Consider the following 23,579-nt stretch of genomic DNA (forward strand, 5'->3'; position numbering starts at 1 on the left):
GTGCATCAGTTCACTTCTCTGTGCCTCGGTTTCCCTTCCCATGCTTTTTCTGTCTTGTGCATTGAGACTGTGCTCTCTTTAGGGCAGGGCTGTGTATGGACCGCACCTAGCGCAATGGGGCCGTGATCCAAGTTGGAGCCTTGAGGCACAGCCATCATCCAAATGAATAAACAGTTGCATGTTGTGGGGCGCTGAGCTGAACCTTGTCCAGTTGCCCAAGTGCTGTGACTCGTCCCGGGTAATCTCCCGCTCTGAATTGTCTTAATGCCTTCATAAAATGTGTTTTAACAACATGAAGATAGTTCGGCTAATGCAGCCTTGTGCAATTACATTCCCTAGTTATCATAACCCTGCAGCAGAGGCCCTTGTTTTTTCCAGCCCATTTTTCATAACCTCTGTAAATATGGTTTAATAATCAATTGGCATATTATTAACGCACAATAATGGGCTCAGTAAATCGAAGTTCAATCTTTACTTGAGACACTCTCAGTAAATATTGACCGTTCCTCAGAATTATGGCAAAGCCCTGAGCTGTCTGTTCCAATGGGAAATAGATCCATTTTTTAATACTAGTTATTGATTTGCAGCAAGCAGGCTGCCTTGAGGCATCTGTTTGTTTCCCTCCTCCCCCCTTGGTGAAGTGACGGACCGTCTTGGCTGCTAGATTTCCCCTTTGTTCATCAGTAGCGCTGTTGCTAAAGATGGACAAACTAGTGGAGTTCTGCAAATCTCTCAAATTACCTTGAGGAGTTTTCAGAATCCGTTCCAATTCATGAATCTTTCCCTTCCCCACTCCCTTTAATAAGCAGTGATGTCAAGCGTGATTGGGGAGGCAGTCTGATCTAATGAATACAGCACCGGGATGTCTCTCTATCCGGGGTTCTGTTCCCGTGCCCACCAGTCGTCTAATGGGTGACCTTGGGCAAGTCACTTCATCTCTCTGGGTCTTCACTGGGAGCTGGGGCGGAGGGTGGTCTTGATTAGAGAAAACAAGGTAGTTTGCAGTTCTCCCACAAGTTGGAAGGTCAAATTAAATCCTATGGAGGAGCCAAGGCTTCACCTTGTCCTGCTAACTCATGTGAAATCTACACACTGCCTTGCCTTGCCTCCACTAGGTTTTTATCGCTAGCTAAGAACACCTCTTTTTTACCTACTCAAGACTAGGCTTCTGTGTGTCCGTTTCTCCCCCTGTAACCCGGAGATGATACTGATCATCGTACGTAAAGCACTTTGAGATCATCTGATTAAAAGTGCTGTATGAAAAAGCATATTTTCCTCTCTCGGGGGAAGCCTGCACTGTGTAATAGGGACGCAGCTGACACAAGTCGGGTTGCCTTCAGACCTGCCTACAGGTTAGATGTTTGTCTTGAGACTCAAGCTTTGTTTTTTCTCCACCTGCAGTTGCAAAAGTAACATGGCACAGGGTGAATGCTAGAGATGGCTTCTGTCATGCAGTTTCTGAGCCTGAGACCTATTGTTATCCCTAATCATGGAAAATGAGGAACTATATAATTTTCTGTCTGTGTGTATGTACTCTCCTTTTCTGCTAACCAGACTTTGCAGACAGGGATGCAGGGAGCAGCAAAGGTGAAACTTCCAGGCTTTTAATTTCCCTCCATTGGGCCCCATTTGTGTGTACATGCGAACACATATATGCTGTTGGGGGGGGTTGTTTTTTTTCTTTCTTTCTTAGGATTCTCCCCTCTCCCTCACTCCGCTGTTCTTTTCTGGGTCTCTTGATTGTCATGTGAAACCATTAACACTCCTATTGAAATTGAACATTCAACCATATGATTTTTGGAGTGGATTCAGAATTAGGCGAACTGAGTTCCCACGCCTTGGATTTTTATTCCTAGTGCCTTGCGTTTATATAGCATGTGCAGGCCTAGGCATGGCTACACTTGCAGATGTAGAGCGCTGTGAGTTAAACCTGCCTTCAGAGAGTGCAGTAGGGAAAGCGCTGCAGTCTGTCCACACTGACAGCTGCAAGCGCACTGGCGTGACCACATTAGCAGCTCTTGCAATGGCCACAGAGAGCAGTGCATTGTGGTAGCTATCCCAGCATGCAAGTGGCTGCAATGTGCTTTTCAAATGGGGGTGGGTGGGGTGGCGTGTGACAGGGAGTGTGTTGTGTGTATGTGGTGGGGAGAGAGTGGGTTTTGGGGGGGCTTAGAGCATGTCAGCATGCTGTCTTGTAAATTCAGACAACAGCAGACCCACTCTCCTACCCGCCTCTCTCTCTCACACACAGCATTCCACACTAATGGCTTGCATACCGGCTGTCAGAAACGGAGCTTTGAAAGGGCATTTCCACATTCCTACAGGAGTTCAAATCAATGACAGGTGTGGCCACTTGACTTAAGGGGATTATGGGATGTTTCCGGAGGCCGATCAGAGCGCAATAACCCAACACCTCGTTCACACTGGCGCCTGGGTGTTGTAGCCAAGGTGCAGCAAACGTTATTCCACTCGCCAAGGTGGAGTACCAGCAGCGCTGTAGCTGTGGAGACAAGAGCACTCTACGTGCCTTGCCAGCTGTAACTCGCAAACGTAGCCAAGCCCTCAGATTGCTCCGTGGGTGTGTTGTGGGAACCAGAATAGAACTGAATAGAATACAGCTTTCTCGACTGTCTCCTCTCTAAAGAGGGATTATTCACCTGAGACTGGGGTGGGATGGAGCACGTGTTTAACAGCACACTGCAACACTACAGTGGTTAATGGTTAGAGCAGAGGCCTGGAAGTCAGGATGCCTAAGACCTGATTTTCCCACTGTTAGATCTGAGTAACTCCTATTAAAGTTGTGTGTTTGCATACACACATGTATGTACCGACACACACACACACAACCTACATACACCTAAACTTTGTATTGGTTTGTTCCAAGATTAATCCCTTCTGGGATCACAAATTCATGGATTTAAATCATAGAAGAGCCCAGGGGAAGATTCACAAATTTGAAAAGTTTCTGCAAACTGCAAACCTGCAAAAAAACTTCAAACTCTGCTAGCTTCCTCATTCCCTAGTATTAAACTAGTATTAAAAAAGAACAAAACCCACCAACAGCAATAGATCCAGCTGAAAAAGCTGGGAGTTACTCATATCCCATGGAAAATAGAATTAAGCCTTGCATTCCATTCCTGGCTCTGCCACAGATGTAGTGTCTGATTCTGGACAAATCATGGGCCTTTCTCCTTGCCTCAGTTTCCCTACCTGTGAAACAGGGATGATCTTCCCCACCTCGCAGCCGTGTTGGGACTACGTTGATATCAGTGAAGTGCTTTCAGATCCTGGCTCTTTACGAGTATGGTCCTGCTGTTGTCTCCAGGCTCAGGAAGGAGGATTCTTTCATCCGCCTGGGTGACAGCAGACCGTTAAGAAGGTGCCAGTTTAATTTCTTCGCCTAATTGCTGATAAGGAGCAAAAATAGGTTTGCTTGGTCATTCGGCGAAGGCGCCTGCCAATTCTCATCTTCCTGCTGTCCTGCGACCTGCCCGTGTGAGGCCTGATTGGAAATGACATTCACTTCTCCCCCTCTGTCCCTAGATGACATGCTGCTTGCATCTTCACATGGGCGAGCCATCCTCCAGCATCTCCAGGGGGACCGGCTTCCAACTCCATAGCTACCTGTTCATTGACTCACTGGGGAAACACTGTACCCCCTAATTGCGTAAAGCTCTGCTTTCCCCGTCTGTGCTCTCCTCTCTCTGTCTCACAGAATGAGCTCTTTAATTAGGGCCTGTATTTTGCATGCTAATTTAGCTACATTTCCCAATGAGTTAGGCCAGTTCCTGCCCTCTCTGTTGTTTATGGCTCTAGGCGTGGAGACCGGGAGCTCCTGAGCAAGGTAATTTAACATGGCTCACTTCACTCTAAAGATCTCTTGACTTATGCTCTGTGCTTTGTCAATATCAAAAAGGTTTCCCCTCTCCCCCAACTCCCCACTCAGACTGTCTGGTGCGTAATCTCACTTGTGATACCTCTTAGGGATAAATTGTTTTGAACATCCTTCTTGGGTACCATCTTTGAATGAGGCTGATGTAGTTAGGTACAGGGGCGAGGGCAGGTTTCTGGTCAGAACTGATCGTAGCTGGGATGCTATGCCCCAGGGCCACCCAGAGGGGGGGCAAGTGGGGCAATTTACCCCAGGCCCTGGGCCCCACAGGGGCCCCCACAAGAGTTTTTCAGGGCCCGGGATCCTTCACTTCTGCCCTGGGGCAGAAGGACCCTCCGCCGCCGAATTACTGCCAAAGCGGGACCCGCCACCAAGATCCCAGGCCCCCTGAATCCTCTGGGTGGCCCTGCTATGCCTCAGCGACAAAAGGAGAGTTCTCTTCAACTCCTGCCAGCTGGCTACATGTAACCGGCTCCTTAGGCTCTGAGCAGTTGAGCTGGTACAGAGGAGGCGGGTTCTAACATTGGCAGGGAGATGACAGCTGAGTTGACTGTGTTGTATTCGCTCACTCTGGAAGCTAAGAATTGATGGCGCTATCAGTTTGGTTGGTTGGTTTGTATGGATTGCCTTGGAGGAGTAAGTCTGTCAAACATCCTCTTCTCCTCCTGAATTTTTTAGAAGAAAAATGTCAACAAAAATGAGAGGAAAAAAATCCCCAGGAAAAATAAAATCATTCCTCAACCAGCTGTATTTGCACTAGGGTGACCAGATGTCCCGATTTTATAGGGACAGTCCCGATTTTGGGGTCTTTTTCTTATATAGGCTCCTATTACCCTCCACCCCCTGTCCCGATTTTTCACATTTGCTGTCTGGTCACCCTAATTTGCACAGGGCTCAAAATCCCAGCTCTCTCGAAGGACGCATATAATTATTGGTTTTTAGAGGAGCTCAGTGGAAGTGCTTCTTCAGGGATGATGGACTCTTCAGGCTCTGGGACTGTGCGGGTAGATATCATCACATATCATATATCTGGAAACTCCCCAGCGTGGTTGTGATGTGCCGTGAAGACTCTAAACTAATTCCAGGGCTGTGGGTTTTTCCATCCGCCCAGTTAGGGGAGGACTGAGCCATGGCTCATTGAGATGTGAGTCCATTGGCATGACTGACTGTCTGTGTATATTTATGTAGAATACCTCGCGTCCCTAGAAGGTGCTGTTGCTTGTTATTTTGACTGATTACAGGAGAGTGACTGCACCACAATAGCGGCAGCCACTCATTAGCTTTGGCATAGCAAGAAAGAAATCATCAGCTCATTCTGTCCACATCTGCCCCTGGAGGCGAATAGTCAACAGGAATTGATCCTGGCTAATGAGAACCCAGCCCAGTGCTGCTGCCATTAGCACTCTTAGAATTTTAAATAGTTAATTATTACAAAAAGCAGAGAGGAGGCGGCTGTGGATGTGTGTCTGGGCTGTTGGGAGTGTGTGTCTGGTGTGTATGTGCTGGTCAGTGTGTATGTGCTGCTCTGAGTTTGTGTGTGTGTCAGAGCATCCTGGGGGGTACGTGAAGGGGTGCTCCTGTTTGGAGTACATGGGGCGTGTTGCTGTAAACCGACGTTTGCAGAGAACACACAAATCAGGGCATAGGTAAATATCAAAGAGGACAGGTCACTGATACCGAATGATCTGGATGGCCTGGTAAACTGGTCGCAAGCAAACTCTGCATTTCCTGGATGCACTAAATATCAATGTGTGCATCCAGGAACAAAGAAGCTAGGCCGTGCTTACAGGATGGGGGACTCTGTCCTGGGAAGTTGTGACTCTAAAAAAGATTGGGAGTCCCGGTGGATGATCAGCTGAACATGAGTTCCCGGTACAAAGCCATGGGTGGGCGGTGCTGTGACTGAATGTCTGCCTGTGTGATGCTGGGGGAAATACAATATTTCCATGTAGTTTAAAAATTGCATCGGGAAGCACATCCTGCCCCACACCCTGGGTGATAGACACTAATGGGCCCCGATCCTGGCAGGTTTGGCAAAGGGCATAAAGAATAAGTGAGCTTGGAGGTGCTCTGTGCAGATCTGACTGAGGCACAGGGGCAGGGAGCTGGAAGCTCCTTCAAATGCTTAAAGGGGGAATAGGGGCGCGAGGGCGCATGTCTTTGGCAGCTTGCTGCTCCCGGAAGCTGCAGTGGGAATATTTTTCACTTTGGAGTTGCTGCCGTTTGGAAACGTTTTGGCCAGCAGCTTTTGGCTGCGTCTTTACAGTCACCATCTCTGCTGAATCATTGCATGGCAGCAAAAGGAAAGCGAGTGAAAAGGGGATGTATTGTACACCATGTGGTCAGAGGAACGTCTATGCAAAATACACATCCTAATTTAACGCCCCCCCCCCGACACACACACACAATTCTCCCTTCTTACACCTCGCCCCCACACCTCCCAAAATACCAAATCACCATAATTAAAAATTGACTCCAATGGACAAGCAGACACGGTAATTGATTGTGGCCTTTTATCCTCGTGGCCACACGTATCTAACCTTTAGATTCAAATATCAAGCACTGGCTGGACAGAAAGGTGCAGGCAGGGAAGAGGGAGGTGGTCCCCATTGAGGAGAGTGCCTGAGTTTCAACATGCCTCATGTCCTGCAGGACGAATACCATTGGATGATACTGAGTTCCTGTAAAGATAACCACCTTTATATTTTTTTTTACCTGAACGACACTCCCTAGGACTTTAGGTGTTCTTCCATTGGATTGTAGGATTAGCCGTGATCTGGGACACCTCCCCTTCCTGATTTCCCACAGTGTCCATGAGTGCCACATGGCTCCACTGCATATTAGTAGTATTTATTGTTTTGTATTGTGGTAGCATCTAGGAGCTCCGGGCAAGGAGCTGGGCCCCACTGTGCTAGGTGCTGTACAGACACAGAACAAAAAGATGGTCCCTTCCCCAAGGAGCTTGCAATGTATGTATGGATGTGTTTGGTTTTGAGTGCTGTCATGTGGGATAGGTACCGACTTCCCATCTTTCCTGTGAGTGCTTGACCCACCCTCTGCCCCCGGCCCCGCCCCCACTCCACCCCTTCCATGAGGCCCCGTCCCTTCCCCGCCTCCTGCCACCTCTTTCCTGCCCCCATTCCAACCCCTTCCCCAAAGTCCCCCCAGCTCCCTGCCAATATTCTAATCTCTTCTCCAAATCCCTGCCCCACCACTTCCCCGCCTCCTCCCCTGAGCGTGCCACGTTCCCACTCCTCCTGCCCCTCCCAGAGCATCCTAACGCTGCCAAACAGCTGTTTGGCAGTGGCCGAGCGGGAAACTCTGGGAGGTAGGAGGAGGAGCGAGGATGCGGCGCGCTTGGCAGGGGGGGTGGAGATGGGGTGGGGGAGGAGGGGAGCTTGGCTGCCAGTGGGTGCAGAGCACCCACTAATTTTTCCCCGTGGGTGCTCCAGCCCCGGAGCATCCACGGGGTCGGCACCTATGCCATGTGGTGCAGCAAAGCAGTGGGGCACATGGGACAGATGCAGCATAAGACCAGACAGTGGTGATGGGCTGTCATGTGAAAAGAGTGCTGCTCATTTTTCTAGTCCTGGGGCTGTCAGCTGGGGAGAAGGTAATGCTGAGTCTAATCATCACATTGCTCCCGCCGTTTGATTGCTGTGGGGTGCTTCCTCTGGAAATGTGACCCTTAACCTGCAGCATCCCACGGCATCACCCTAACAGTTCAGACTCCAGAGCTGGGCCATATGGTAAGCAGGTGGAGTGACTCAGCAGCAACAGAGAAACAAACAAATTCAACAGCAGTCACCAAGATCTTTCCCTCAGGGAAGAGCATGGCTAAATAGAGATCAAAATCCCTCATTAACACAAGAATAAAAGAGAATAAAGAGAAAACATCCCAGCTCAGGGTCCTAGAGCTCTGGCACTGGGTATGTTCCCCAAAACATTGTCTCCTAAGCAGACACACTTATGATCTTTCCTCTGAGCATCTCCACAAGCCAGGGAAGGAGGCAGCTGAGCTCCAGTTAACCCCTTGGTCATGGGTAATGAAGTAGTGTTCCTTGTCTCTCACACACCTACTCCCCCTTTCAGTTTTGTAATCCCATTTTTCACTTTTTATATACTCCTTAAAGTCCTTACCCTGTCACCTTGACTGCAGAGGACACACACTAGGCACCAGTTCAAAACCACAATATTCGGGTCTAGATTTTGAGCACCCCAAAAGCTAAGGAGTTCGGATCCAGCATTTTGGTTCAGCTGATGAGTCAGACATACGGCCTGTTTGCAATATATGGATCCAGAACTGGGTTCAGATAGATCACCTTGAAGCCTGGGGCGTTTTGACTTTGGTGGGTTGGATCATGTCTGCAGCTGCTTTCCCGATCCAAGCCCCCTGCAGTCTTGTGGGATTTGGGGACGAGTGACACTTGTGGCCATCAGAGCTGCTGGGAATTTCTCTGCCTTTTGTCTTTCACCTTTGGGAATCACGGATCACAGTGACAGCAGAGTCGTGTACGAGTGCAAAGTAAATAATGTTGTGTGTGGGTGTGATGACAGGTTTCTTTTGTCCATAATATATTCCTCCCCAGAGTGCACTGGGGTTATGCATTTAATTTGTTGTGCAATTGGCAGCTTTAGAAATACTTAAATATCCAGCTATCTTTGCCTAAAAATACATTTGAAAAGGAAACAGTTTTCTGGACGGAGTGAGGTGGGGGGGGGGGGCAAGGGGGCTAGCAGGAAGGCAATTAATTGTCCGCTCCGTGAAAGCATAGAGCCTTTATGATAGACAGGCCTTTCTTAATATGGCGCTAGATATTTTTGTCTCTCTCTCCTCCCACTCTTCGGCAGCATCCTAATTTGAATCCCTGTCACCCTCTTCTTTGTTGAAATAGGATTTCCACTTTTCCCTTGCGTGAGGGGCAGGAGAAATTGCCCCAAGAATGCCCACAGCCACTCCCATGGTATCTTCTGACTGCAGCAATATTATTCTGCATTTCCCTGGTGCCTTTCTTTGGAGGTACAGATGTTGGGGCAGATTTATGCCTTGCTCTGCTCACTTTGGGCCTCCAGAGTGAAAACCATCCACACCTCCCCACTGTTGGGGAGATCCCAGAAGGCATAGAGGCAGGATAGCCAGGTTTAATACCACCTCTCTGCAGCCCCAGTGAAGAGAGGCTGTACCAAGAGCATGGTGTGCTCTGGCTTGTCTCCGGTGGGAGATGGCCCCTTGGGGAACCCATGTCCAGCAGCCCCTGGGCTGGGTTTAGTGTGACGCTGTTAGTGGTTGCCTAGCTGCCCTCGTCCTCTGCGCCAACCAACCCTCAATGACAGCAGAGTATTTGCTCTATTGTCTGATGCACTGAAAATGTTACAGATGGGTGGACTGAGGACGGGAGGGTGTCAAGGCAATGCCCAAGACTACAGTGAACCAGGGGCAGAGCTGGGAAAAGAACTTGGCAGCCCTGTCACCCAGCCCTCTGTTGTAAGCAGTAGAAAATTGACAGGAGAAAAGAATGGAGGCAGATGAGTGCTGTGGGGAGGAAAGGGGCAGCTCTGTGTTTCATTTAAGTGGTGCCAACTCTCACAATGATTGAGCTTTTTTTTCCCCCTTAGACATGCTCCCAGAGTCGTGTTGTTTCACAAGAATCTCAGCGTTTGTTATTTTTTTAAAAAACAATCTAGCCTTAATGGCTGTGGAGAGGAAGGATGGTGTTTAGCACAGACGAGCCTAGGACTTGGATTCAAATCCTCGTTCCGCCACAGATTTTCTGTTTGACCTTGGGCAAGTCACTTAGCCTGTGACTCAATCCCCCATCAGTGTGCCCAAGGATTCAGAATGCCATGGAATTCCTACAGCCTCTGTGATCTCACTGTGGCCTCCAACTTTGGGCACCTGTATTTTTGGGAGCCATGGGCCTGATTTTCCAAGGTTATGAGCCCCATATGTTCCCGATGGCTTGAACTAGAGTTCCAGATGCTCAGCTCCTCTCAGAATCAGGTCCTTGGCCTCTCCCGTTAGGCACCCAAAATCAGAGGCATCCAAAATCACTGGCTACTTGAGAAAATTAATGCCTGCGTTGGTAGCAACAGAGCTACACCGGGCCTTACTCGTGTTAGGGAGTTTTGCATAGAGTCATGCAAAACATTGGGCCCCAGAACATATAGCGTCTGTTCTCCTATCTGGCTGGTCACCAATTTACCACGTCCTCATCCAGACTTACTATCTCACAATGCCGAAGTGGTTCCTGAATCACTGCATGCATCTGTTTGGCAGATGTCTGGGGGCAAAGAACTTCTGTTTCAGATCCTATAGTAGTTCTAAGCTAAAAGCCTTCTGAGCCAAGGGCCTGGGCCCCTAGAAAGATTGAATTCCCCATCCCTGACTTGCAAGGGAGCAGAGAATCTGTCTGGCAAGACAGGTTCATTAACAAATTAATAGAATAATCAGCAGGGCTTTGTGTGCATTTTGGAGATAAAAAAACTGGTAACAGCATTCTTTGACTCTTTAATGGGCTGATAAGAGCTAACTATCTGTACCATGGCCGGGCTAATCGGAGAGATAACAGAGGTTAAATCAATTGCTGGGCTCTGGTGAGGGCATTTGCTGAGGGAGCTGCTTTCTGGGGAGGCAGAGGATGGAGGACAGTGGTTTTGAATATGATAAAAGAAAAGGAAGCAAACAAAACCCGTCTCTATAGATATTTCTAGCTTCGCCGTGCAAAGCCCACCAGGGCTTTGTCTGTGGGCTGCACCTGGGAGAAGTTTTATGGGGTTGCAGAATCACTGGCATGGGCCTTCCACTCCTGCTCTCAGTACTGACCTGCCTGCACCCCTTTGTGCCTTTGCACTTCAATCCAGAGCTGCAGCACCTTCCTGCTAGTCTAGTCCTGGGCTCCCCACATCCATCTATACATTGCCCTGGATTTCCAACCAGCCGGACCTCCTGCTCTTCTCACATTGGGCTCACACTGGCTCAGTCCTGACCTGCGCCCACCTTCCAAATGCACCAGACCCTTGCACACAGGTGGAGGAACTGAGACAATGAGAGATTAAAGGACTTGCCCAAGGCCACACAGCAAGTCTATGGCAGAGCCAGAACTGAACCCAGATCTCTGGAGTCTTTGTCCAGTGCCTTAAGCCTTGTCTACATATAAAAGCCTTGCCAGCATAGCTATTCCACAGAACACTCCTTGTGTAGACAGTTATAGCAGCAAAATAACCTTTTTGCCAGCACAGCATATTCTGGTTCATTGAGCCAAAGCACTTTTTTTGCTGGTATAACTATGCCTGCACTAGGGTTTTTGCTGGCACAATTCTGTTGTTAAAAACACAGACACACACACACACACACACACCTTGACCATGACAGTACCTGCTTCTCGCCGCTAGTCCACGCCAGTGAAATGGTGCATCATCCCCGCCCGCTGCCGTCCAGAGAGAAAGGCCTGGCAGGGATCCATCTCCAGCAAAGCACACGGGGGAAGCTGGGCATGAACCTCTCATAGTTCAGGGCTCCCTAGAACATCTCTCCTGCATATTGCTCTGCCTTGATCATTCCTGCGGGCTCAGTGATCACTCCAGCCAGATCCTCAAAGGGATTCCCTCAAAGCCCCACTGGTACCGGTGCCTAACTCCGGTGGATGGAAGGGTTATCGGTGGGCAGCCTAGTGTGAGAATAGCAGCAGTGCTGCCGGTGGGGAATCCAGTGCAAAGCAGTGATCTGGGTTCAGTTTATGACTCTAGATTCCCTGTTTGGGAAGATCAACCCTCAAAGGCACAGTCTTGAGGACCACAGCTCCTGCACAGGCCGCAATGCTTTGAAAAGACATTGAGAACAAGCAGAAGAAAAACACCGCCAGGGCTCGAGTGCAAAGGGCCTGCGTGCGTCTGTGCCTGAAGGGCTATTAACTTGTACAATATTTTCTTTCCTAAAGAGAGAACGTTGTCAGGCGGCTTTCAAGTGATGTGTGAAAGTGACACTATTAAGACGTTCTGGGGAAGCCTGCAGTCAGGCCCGCCTCTCCTCCAAACCTCTTCAGCTTCCCTTTGAAAGGAGCCTCCACCACCTTGATCCGCCTCCTCCACTAGCAAACGCACTCCCAGTACTAACTGCAAGTTCCTCTGGTGCGAGGAGCGAGGGGAGGAGGCAGCGGGCAGAGTGGGAGTGCCAAGGATACCAGGTTTGGCAGATAATTGCGCGAGTCTGACTGAAGGGGAAGACAAGTGAGGAGGAGACGGCACAGGCAGTGGGAGTTTTCTTAGGCAGCGCAGCTGCAGGCCAGGACTGGGGCAAGCTTAGTGGAGGAGACTACAGATGAGACTTAATGTTCCCGTATTAAAAAGACGGATGGTCGGGTGGTAAAAATACTGCTTCCATACTCGAGATCTGGGGTTCAAAGTCTGACTGTACCACAGGCATACCTCTGGCAAGTCATTTCATCAATGTGTGCTTCAGTTTCCCATCTGGTACTCGGAGATGAGGATAACACTTGCCTATTTAGCCTTCCTCACATTAGTCTTGTCTTCACTAGGAAAAAAAGAACATAACATAAGACTGGCCCTGCCTGGTCAGACCAAAGGTCCATCTAGCCCAGTATCCCGTCTTCCAACAGTGGCCAATGCCAGGTGTTTCAGAGGGAATGAACAGAACACGTAATCATCAAGTGATCCATCCCCTGTTGCTCATTCCCAGCTTCTGGCAAACAGAGGCAGGACAGCATTCCTGCCCATCCTGGCTAATAGCCACTGATGGACCTATCGTCCATGAATTCATCTAGTTCTTTTTAGAACCCTGTTGTGGTCTTGGCCTTCACAACATCCTCTGGCAAGGAGTTCCACAGGTTGACTGTGTGCTGTGTGAAGGTGTGTTCTTACCCCCTGTGAACGAGCATGTGATAAAACCCTCACAGAGGTCAGACATTCTGTATTTTTCACACACGTGAGCAAGTCGAGGTAAACATTTTGGGGGCGGGGTCCCAGAGAGCACTTTGCTGGAATCCCTTGCAAGTAGTTCCATTTATTTCAATGAGGCTCTTTGCAGAGTAAGATGCTACATGACCTGAGTAATGGTGATCAAAAGCTGGCTTTTAGTTGCAGGCGCTCTCAAGGCCGTTGATCACGATGGTCCCTTCTTGCTTTAGAAGTCTGTGAGTCTGCCTTGTCGACTATGTCTTCCCTGCCGAAAAAGGTGTGGTTTTACAGTGAGATAATTAACACGAGTTAGCTCTCTTGCTGTAAAAAATTAAACAGAACCATCATTAATGGCAGTGAAGACACAACTTTACACTGTTTGTACAGCACCCGGCACAATCAGGCTCCAATCTTGGTTAGGTGCTCTAGGCACTACTGTAAGAGAAATAATAATAATGGAGTCAGAAATACCTGAGCATTGAAATCTCATCTGATTGGCTGCTGTAGCACTGTGACATCACAATATACATAGAACTTAAATAACTTTGTCCTCTCATTTTGCACAGTGGCATGTGGCAACATCATGGTAGAGCTGGGAATACTTGCGTGCAAAGCCCTTGCTCTCTGTCCATTGATGGAAAGGACATTACTAGGGAGGGCTGTAGTATAGTTTAACAGGGGGTTTTCTCCCAAATTACAGGTAGCCTGCTCCTAACAACTGTGCCTCTTTTGTCTTAGGCTGCACTGAAAGGGGAAAAAAGGGTTCAATACTCAGGTTCAATAAGCCATGAAGACACGCAGTTCAGGTTAGCGCTCAAATGAAAGCCTATTGACCAGCCTGGGGGTGGAAATAGGATGATCAGATGTCCCGACTTTATAGGGACAATCCCACTCCCGATATTCGAGGCTTCGTCTTATATAGGCACCTATTACCCCCCACCCCCATCCCGATTTTTCATACTTATGATCTGGTCACCCTAGATTGAACTCAAGCTGCAAACACAACTAAGAAAGCCAACTTTCTTCTGTCTTTGCTGCTGTTTTAAGCAAAGATAGCAACACACCTCCGCCCCCACCCCGCATAGACTTACCCTTAGTCTTAGGGGAAAGAGCAATAAACTAAATCAAGTCATGTTCGCGCTAAGGCTTCCAGAGGGGTCGAGCAGCAAGAGCAGGACAGGACATATGCAACCCTCTGAGCCACTCATGAATTTTTTTATTTTTCTCTTTTGCAGTTGTTGGAGGAATTAATTAATTCTTAATAAACTAATTAATATTTTGCACTTCTGTCACATCTTTCATCCGAGAATCTCAAAGCTCTTTACGGATATTAATGAAAACTGAAAAAGCCCCTTGCGAGGGCAGACGAGGGATTATTATTCATTTTGCAAAATAGGTAAACTGAGGCACACAGCGCTTTGCCCAAGGTCAGTGGCTGAGCTGGCAATAGAATCCCAGAGTCCTTCTACCTTGCTTCAACTGCTAAATGTTGCCCCCCCTCTTCCGTCTCCTTTCCTGGTGTTTAGCTGTCAATCCCCAGTGACAGGCAGGACTCCAGCCACCTAGAAGAGAACGGGACCATTAATAAAACATCAAAACCATTAGAATCTAAAGAGCCAAACAGAAATGGGAGATAAAGGAGATCACATGCTCGGGCTCCCTGGAGTCCCCCAAAGAGACGCTTGTGCCCTAGAGGTGTATTAACTTGTGGAAGTGACTTTTAGGAGGCGCTTGTGGAAAAAAAAAAAGAAAGAAAGAAAGAAAGAAAAAGAAGAGGCCCCGGGATATAGAAGTAGAGTCTGGATTTTTACAAGGGCAAGTTTGCGTGAAGCAGTCACATTACACACAGGCAGGCAACATGTGCTCCTCCTCTCCCACAGTGGAAGATGCCCAAATCTCTGCACAACCTTCATTTGCCAATGAACTCCCCCAACCTTCCCCGCCGCACGCCTACACCCCACTGTGCGTTAGAATCAGCTGGTCCCTGTTGCCAGGACATTTGGGACAGTGCTGGGGAATCGACTCTTACGTCTCTCTCTCGGCACTCTGTTAGTTCCTTTTGCAGAGAGAGAGAGAGCGAGCTCTGGAGCATGATTGTCCACCACCCTGCACCCTCTGCCATCGTTTACACCTGTGGAAAGTGAACGTGAACCTCTACCTGATCCGAATGGTGACGTTTCACACTCACTTTGCATGCGGGTGGATGAATGAGAACAGGAAGCGTTGTGAGTCTGTGAACACACACAGACAGAGTAACGGAGAAACCAGATGCTGGAACTGTGTCTGGGTCAGAGCAATGAGTTCTCACTTCCAGGAATGCAGTGGGCCCATCGTCTAGCAGTTATAGCAAAAGACAGATAATCAGCGACCCTAGCTCTGACACTGTCTCACCTCTCTGTGCCTTAGTTTACTGGTTTATAAAATGGGGATAATAATACTAACCTACCGCCTCTTACTATAGAAAACTATTGCAGGTCTGTAAAACAATAGCCCAATGAACTCTCCTGCTGCATTGTTTTGGCGCATGAATCTAGCATAAAATAGTACTTTATATATATATAAGTCCTGGGATTAATTAATTAATGTTTGTAAAACACTTTGGACTCCTATTGTGCCCTCCCTCAAAGGATTATGACTGTAGATTCTCATCAACTGAAAGATCTAATAAGTGCCAATTACTGAACTTTGCAAATTGCCAGGTAATAATAATAATGCTGATTAATAATGCTTCTCGCTTCTGATGCTGATCTCAGACTGGTGGCATAGAGATATTACTCTGTTGCCTTACACTGAATTTACTCGTGATTTACATCAATGGTGAGTGGGCTAAGAATCAGGTTCATGATATCTTTGGCCCAAAGGTCACCAAATTCTAACCCACCCCGTAAAACCCTTGTGAATTTGTAAACAGGCAAACAATTAAAAAAAGCCAGGAGAACCCATTGTGCAATGCACTTCATTCGTACCCTTGACAAGTGTAATTTGGTTTTAATTATTTATGATACTTCATAGCCTGCTAGTAAATGTGCTGTAGTATATTTTGTAAAACTAATGAAGTCTTAGTAATACGAGACCTACCTCGAGCCGTCTGCGTAGCAGTGGGGAGAGATGGGTATGGATTTTGCGAGGTTCTGTTGAATTATTCATTACAGATTGGATCTGGGTTGCAATGGTGCCGTTTTTCACACGGCAGCAGTAGGAACTGGAACCCAGAACGTTAGTCCGGTTGAAACTGCTAAAGGTTGGTTAGAAAAACAACTCATCCTTTGAACCTAGTGATGGGAAAGACCTTCAAAGACAGGGAGTTTGGGTCTAGGTAAGTATCTATATATTTGGAAGCTACTTATTCAAGCTTCTTTCTAACCTGTTGGGTCTGCAGAATTGCACAGGGGGGTTTCTCAGATGCTAGAGGCTTTTTTTGGTCAGATTTCCCAGGGCTGATCTCAAATACAGAGGTTGAATGATAAAGGGAGAATGGAGGGAAGAGAGTATAACAAGGGAGGAAGGGATGGCTCAGTAGTTTGCGCATTGGCCTGCTAAACCCAGGGTTGTGAATTCAACCCTTGAGGGGACCATTTAGGGATCTGGGGCAAAAATCTGTCTGGGGATTGGTCCTGCTTTGAGCAGGGGGTTGGACTAGATGATCTCCTGAGGTCCCTTTCAACTCTGATATTTTATGATTCTAAGTGGGGGATTCCCATTTATGGGCCAGAGGAGGCTAGCCACCCCTATTTGATTATCAGGCCCAGCTGGGAAGGGGTCAGGTGACTCCCATGAAGGGCTAAGAGTGCTCAGTTGAAGGGGAGCTGTGGCAGAGTTTCAAGGGAAAATGTCTCTGGGGCTATGTCTACACTACGCAGCTTTTAGCAACATGGCTGTGTCACTACAGTGTTCTCCTGCCAACAAAAAAAGTCACCCCCTCAACGAGCGGCTCTAGCTTTGTTGGCAGGAGAGCGCTCCTGCTGACAAAGCACTGTTCACAGTGGCCCTTGTTGGCAAAACGTTTGTCTTTCGGGGGCGTGTGTTTTTTTAACACCTCTGAAAGGCAAAAGTTTTGTCATTCAGTTGCCAGTGTAGACATAGCCTGGGCAGCTACAGCCTGTGTTGGTCAGAGGAATAGCTGTGGTTGGGTGTTACCTTGTGAGCGTCATGTTTGAGGGGAAAAAACTGCCCCCTGGAGGAAGGGCTTGAGCAGATTTGTTCCTAGGGTAGGTACAACTGTAAAGTTACCCATAATTCCTTGCAAGTGACTCCTCATGCCTAGGATGAGCATCTGAAAGGCATTCAATCTCTGGCCCTGTTTAAGCTTCCCTTATATGCTGCTCCAGCCACCGTAACCTTGTAGGGTGCCGACCAGGAGGCAAGGTCGCGAGAGATCTTGGCGGTACCTTGGCAGAGGGAAAAGAGAGAGCCCAACCGTGGCATGGTGGGAGTTCTGATCAACAGAGCTGAGCACTGCAAACTCGTCTCATTGCAGACACTCAGATTTCAGAAAAGCCGCTTCTCGAACGGCTGGTGCAGGCCGACAGCCTCCCAGGGACCCTGAGCTGCTGACATTTTAGTAACCATGGATGGATCTGCCGCGTGGGCATGCTCAGAGCAGCATGGGGCGTTGCACGGAAACCTAAATTTAAATGTTAAAAAGCTTTTATTCATTACCAGTGGCATTTCCCCCCCCCCCATTTGTCACTTGGAGCAGAGCTGTGACTCTTTTAATATCAAACAAATAATAAGCTCCCTCTAAAGTGATTTTTCTGACAAGGAGCTCAATATATTAAACTTTATCTATATTTTAATAGCCAATTTCACACCAAACTGCCTTCTTAATAATGTATTTACCACCTGGGGATATTATTCCAACCCATCTGGAAAGAATTGGAAATTAACTGTCCCTAAACTGAATCTGTGTGTGCTTTAGATGCAGTGGAGATAACAGCAGTGTCATTCCTAGGGGAAGTGGGGGAGGAAGCTCATAATGCAGCGAGCGAAATGTCACCAGCAAAGGCAATAGTTGGTGGGGAAAAGAGTTGGTCTTCCTTAGCAATTCAAAGCCCACCCCAGCCTACGTCATGCATGGTCAGCAGCAAGAGGCATAGTCAGTGGGGCCCCCTTCAGATAGTTCTTTCAAGCGCCAAGGGTTTGCATTGCCAGGGATTGAGCATGGAGCCAGGACGCAGGCAATCTGGGTCCTATTCCACACACTGTCACTAACTCATTGTGTGACTCCAAACAAGTTGCTTCCTGTCTCTCTTTTTCTGCCTCAGTTTTTTCATCTGTAACATAGGGATGGTATGTACCTGCATTTGAAAATCACTTGGATAGCAAGGAAAGAGAAAGCCTAAAGCACAGAAAATTATTTTCCCTTATCCTCTTCCATCATATCTAATCTAAATATATTTGATCACACATCACATCTAATCTAGTCTCATCCTCTGTCTAATCTAAATCAGTCTCTTCTAATCTAGTGTAATCTAATCCCCCATCTTGTCATCTATAATTACGTAATCCCAATCTATTTAATTTAAACCTGTCTGATCTCATTTTTCCTTGTTATTTATTTACTATTTATCATGTGGTGGTGGTGCCACAAGGCCAATCACTCTGTGCCCTATTGCGCTAGGTGCTGTAGAAAGACAATATAAATGAAGAGTTTGCAATCTAAAGTAATCTAGCTACCTAGTCTGTCTAATCTATCTCTCTCTGTACACACCAAAGTGAAAATGGAGTTCAGCAGAGTGGGCAGTTTCTCAAAGAGACAATATTAAAGGTTCAACAGCAAACTATGCCCATGCAAAGGACAGATAAGAATAGTAAGAGGCCAGTATGGAGGAGCTCTTTAGTGACCTGGAAATCAGGAGGGAATCCTACAAAAAATGGAAAGATGAACAAATTGCTAAGGAGGAGTTTGAGGGGGTGGGGGAAGCACAAACGGGTCAGAGGCTAAAGAACAAAATGAGTTACTCTTAGCAAAGGACATAAAAGGCAATATGAAGAGGTTCTAGAAATGCCTCAGGAGCATGAGAAAGATGAAGGAAAGCATAGGCCCTCTACTCAGCAGGAAAACAGAGCCAATAATGGATGGCATCAAGAAGGCGGAGATGTTAAATGTGTATTGTGCTTCAATCTTCACTGAAAAGATCAGTTGTGACCAGATACTTAACATAATTAATATTAACAACAAAGGGAGAGGAACACAAGCCAAAAGAGGGAAAGAACAGGTTAAAGAATATTTAGATGTACTGAAGTCAGCAGAGCTGATGAAATTCGTCCTAGCGTATTTAAGGAACTAGCTGAAGCAATCTCGGAACCGATAGCAATTATTTTAGAGAACTCCTGGAGGATCGGTGAGGTCCCAGAGGACTGGAGAAGGGCAAACAGAGCCTCTGCCTTTAAAGGTGGGAACAAGGACCTTGGAAATTATAGATGAGTCAGCGTAACTTTGATAACGGGACAAATACTGGAACGAATTATTGAAGTATAAGTTTGTAAGCACCTAGAGTATAATAGGGTTATAAGTAATGGCCAACATGGAGTTGTCAAGAACAAATCATGCCAAACCAACCTAATTTCCTTCGTCAACAGGGTTACTGGCCTCGTGGATAGTGGGGAAGTGGTAGACATGATGTATCTTGATTTTTAGCAAGACAGTTGACACTGCCCCACGTAACATTTTCACAATAACTATAAAGGGGGGGCTAAACCTGGTTGAAAGACTGTACTCAAAAAGTAGTTATCAATGGTTCACTGTCAAATGGGGAACATATCTAATGGGATCCCACAGGAGTCAGTCCTGGATCTGGTACTAGTCGATACGTTCATTAATGACTTGGATACTGGAGTGAAGAGTCTGCTTATCATATTTTCAGATGACCCCAAGCTGGGAGGGGTTGCAAGCACTTTGGAGGTCAGGATTAGAATTCAAAACAACCGGGACATATTGAAGAATTGGTCTGAAATTAACTAGATGAAATTCAGTAAAGACGAGTGCAAAGTACTACACTTAGGAAGGAAAAAACAAGCACATAACTAACTACAAAAAAGGGGTATAACTGGCTAGGCAGTGGTAATGCAGAAAAGGCTCTGGGCATTACAGTGGATCAGAAACTGAATGAGTCAACAATGTGAAGCAGTTGCAAAGAAGGATAGTATCATTCTGCTGTGTATGAACGGGAATGTCGCAAGACATAGGAGGTAATTGTCCCACTCTGCTTGTCACTGGGAGGCCTCAGCTGGAGTATCATGGCCAGTTCTGGGTGCCAGACTTTAGGAAAGATGTGGAGAAATTGGAGAGAGTCCAGAGGAGCGCAACAAAAATGATAAAAGGTTTAGAAAATTTGACCTCTGAGGAAAGGTTAAAAGAACTGGGCATGTTTAGCCTTGATAAAAGAAGATTGAAAGGGGGACCTGATAAGTCTTCAGATGTGTTAAGGGTGGTGATCAATTGTTCTCTGTGTCTCCTGCAGGTAGGACAAGTAGTAATAGGCTTACTCTGCAGCCAGGGAGATTTAGGTTAGATATCAGGCAAAAACTGTCTAACTATAAGGATAATTAAGTTCTGGAACAGGCTTCCAAGGGAGGTTTGGAATCCCCATTATTGTAGGATTTAAGGAACACGTTGAGCAAAGATCTGCCAGGAGTGGTCCAGGTTTGCTTGGTCCTGCCTCAACACAGGAGCTGGACTAGCTGATTCTTGAGGTCCCTTCCAGCCTGACATTTCTGTGATTCGACCTTTTTAACTTAATCTAATTGAATCGAAATCTATTCGGTTTATTTCATTTATTCATGAAATGTATTGAACACCAGTCACTGCCGTATCTAGATTTTGAAGGAACATCAGACCCCCACATTGCATGAGGCACTGACCCCGTGGCTAGGCCAAATCAGAGGTGAGACAATAATTTAGTCTCTTCCTTCCGTTTGACTAATTGTCCACCAGAAGTTCCTGATTTTTTTCAGTTGCATTTGCTCTTTGAAATTGCTTCACCAGACCTGTTTGTGAATTATTTTTGGTCTGTGGACCATTGGTCAGCAGTTTGCTGCATGTGTTTGGTACTTCACAGTATTCTAGTTGTTCTGGATAGCTCTGTTTCTGTGCCCCATTCCCATGGCTTTGGTCTGTTCCTTCTAGCTGTGCTGGCTGACCGCAAACTCATTAGTGTTTGGGTTTGGAGGTGACTATTCTTGTTCAACATTACTTTTTCATTAAAGTTCCCTGCAGTTTGATTAAAAATTCACCATGCCCGGGAACGTTCCTTTGAGAGATCTCCTTTGCTAGAACAAGCAAGCAAATTCAACTGTTTTGTCTGCAGGACATGTTGGCAAAAGGCCATAGGGGGAGGTATGCGTCTCATTTCATCTGACAGGGACCTGGGGTAGTGGTGGTGATGGTGTGGGGCCAGGAGGTTGTTCGGCTTTTGTTTTCTTCCTCTGCAGCTTGGGGCATGGGTTTCTTACTAGGATCTTCTGCGTCTGTCTCACCAAATCAATTCCCTTCCATTGCAGGGGGACTCGGTCCCTGCTGCTCTCTGCCTGTGGCACACAATAATTTGATCTCTGGAGGGCTATAATACCTTAGGTTAACTTGGGTATTGGGCTCAATACAGGAGAAACTGGAGGGGGTTTGTGGGCAGGCTTGTGATTACAGGAGGTCCGGCTAGATGATCTGGGAGTCCCTTCTGGCCTTAAACTCTATGACTCTGGCTATTGTCCCATGCAAACCCTACTTAGGTCTGTTTGGAGTTGGAAGGAGAGTGATGGGTCGAGATTGTCCCAGCCCTTACTCGGCCAAACAGGGGAGTGTGTCCAACTCCTACCTTACTCCCCTGCTCAGATGGCATTTAGGGCTGGAACAGAGGAGCAAGGCCCCTCTTCTCCCTCCTCCCACCTGAGAGCAAGTGGGTGGGGAGCAAGAGGACGCCAGCTCTATCCCGCCCATCATAGGCTGGGATACAGGAAAGAGTCGTCTGCTCCATAAAAAGAGATATAATACTTTCTCCCCTGCGACAGCAAGCAGGCAGCAGGTGAGGAACTCACACCTCTCTGAGTCACAGTTCCTTCTCTGGCCAGCTCCTGAGGCAGTGTAGCCGTGCACTCCCCGACCCCCACGTCCTCAGGGCACACTGTAAAATCACAGCCTGGCCCATTGCAATCTCCAATGGGCCATTCCAGAGGCTGGTAGTGAGGGTAGCATGCCGCAGCCTGTGCCAGTCTGCCTGGTGTCATTGGGCACCCAGAATCAGAGGCCACCTTTGCAAATTTCCCTGCTGACGGCCAAGGCTCTCCAGAGGGAGAAGCCGCACTGGAGAATGGGGGAGGAGAAAGAGATTGTCCCCTCCTGCTGGGAGAGGGGTCTAGGAATCACTCTACCCCGCTAGCCCATCTGCCTACGAGTTACAAAGACAGGAACGGGCTGGGGTCTGTGGCTCTGTCAGAGACTCCTGCATGTTGGGGTGTGTTTGTGTAGCGAAGGCAAGGAGTAATAGCTGTCGCTGCAGGTCACGGGGATCCACAGTCCCCAATTAATCAGCTAACTAGGAGACTAAGTGTGGCAGGCAGGTCCAGGAGGAGCGGTGTAAAAAGACTGCTTCAAGCCTGCGGTGGGAGGAGGAGGAGAACGCTGACGGTTACCTGGGGACCCTGAGACACCAGAATCCCTAACTTAATCCGACAGATAACGGGAGCAAGTCGTAGGACATGCAGAACCATAGGAGCCGGCCCCGGCGGACCCCTGTGCTGTGACTGAGATAATAAACTATATAAAAATCTGTCACTGTGCGATAAGTGATGAATTAGAATCAATTATATGTTTAAAATAATAGACATCCCCCTGGCGTTCCCCTTCCAGAAGTGTGATGGCTCCTGACAAGGCTCGGCAGCTTTGAGAAGGGGCTGGCTGGCTGGCACCTTTGTTGCCTGAGCAGGCTGGGCCAGGAAGCCTCGCACAGGCAGGGTCACAGAGCAGGCAGTTCAGGGAGGCAACAGAAATCAAAACTGGCAGCGGAACCGGTGTTTTTTAGCTGGCATGTCCTCCCACCAGACACACGCGGCGTGCGTGCTGCTAACATGTGCATGCAGGCAGAGCGTGCCCAGCCCCTGGGGCATGTGTGGCACAGAGAACTCTAATCGCAGGTGGGTAAAGATGTGTAGCGCACACGTGGAGATGGAGGGAGGGTTGAGCTCGGGGATGGAAGGTCTTTTGGTTAAGGCACTGGCCTGGGGCTGAAGAGAGCTGGGTTAACTTCCAGGCTCCCTCTGTGACCATGGGCACATCACTTCATCTCCGTGTCTTATTTCCCCTCTGATGCCCTCTCCCCCGCCGTAAGCTTCAGAGCCCGAGCTCCAGCCCAAGGCACAACTGCAAAGCGCCATCTGTGCAGCCATTTTTAGAGTGCTAGCCCGAATCTGTTGGCTCAGACTGGGTGGTACGCTCCCACCAACTCTCAAACGCAGTGTAGACGTATCCTTCGAGTAATGGAAGCTAAACCAATTGGACAGTGCTAGCGTGGTTCTTTGCAACAAATAGTCCCCATTCGCTGGTGTAAATCGGCCATAAATCCCTGGGAATCGACGGTGTAAAAGAGATGTGGGTGGTGAATCAGGCCCGGGATTTGTTGTAAACTTGACTTGTTTTTTGGCGAGAGACTCATTTGAAAACCGATCCCGGTCTTTGTGCTTTGTACTGAATGGCTTCACTACCCAACCATTAACTTTAAAGATTTGATATGTGTTTGTGTTACATGACTGGCCATTGCAGGCATGTGCCACTGTTCCCCTT

At 47.8% G+C, this 23,579-nt stretch overlaps 1 protein-coding gene and 1 long non-coding RNA gene across 10 annotated transcripts in view; one reads left to right on the plus strand and one right to left on the minus strand.

Moving 5' to 3' along the window:
• The window catches only part of OPCML (opioid binding protein/cell adhesion molecule like), an 854,468-nt gene that overhangs the window by 453,643 nt on the left and 377,246 nt on the right, over positions 1-23,579 (plus strand). The gene's annotated exons all lie outside the window — the stretch shown is intronic.
• On the minus strand, positions 6,392-13,245 carry LOC120375520. 3 transcript variants are annotated; one of them, XR_005586595.1, is made up of 3 exons: positions 12,954-13,245; positions 11,268-12,417; positions 6,392-6,573 (listed from the first exon to the last, which is right to left on the minus strand). It is a non-coding gene; the product is annotated as an uncharacterized LOC120375520 (long non-coding RNA). The 3 variants fall into 3 exon arrangements; XR_005586594.1 differs by having other exon boundaries at positions 11,268-12,422; XR_005586593.1 differs by having other exon boundaries at positions 11,268-12,422; positions 12,770-13,245.

Source organism: Mauremys reevesii, linkage group 12, assembly GCF_016161935.1.
Source record: "Mauremys reevesii isolate NIE-2019 linkage group 12, ASM1616193v1, whole genome shotgun sequence".
NCBI classification, from domain to species: Eukaryota; Metazoa; Chordata; order Testudines; family Geoemydidae; genus Mauremys; species Mauremys reevesii.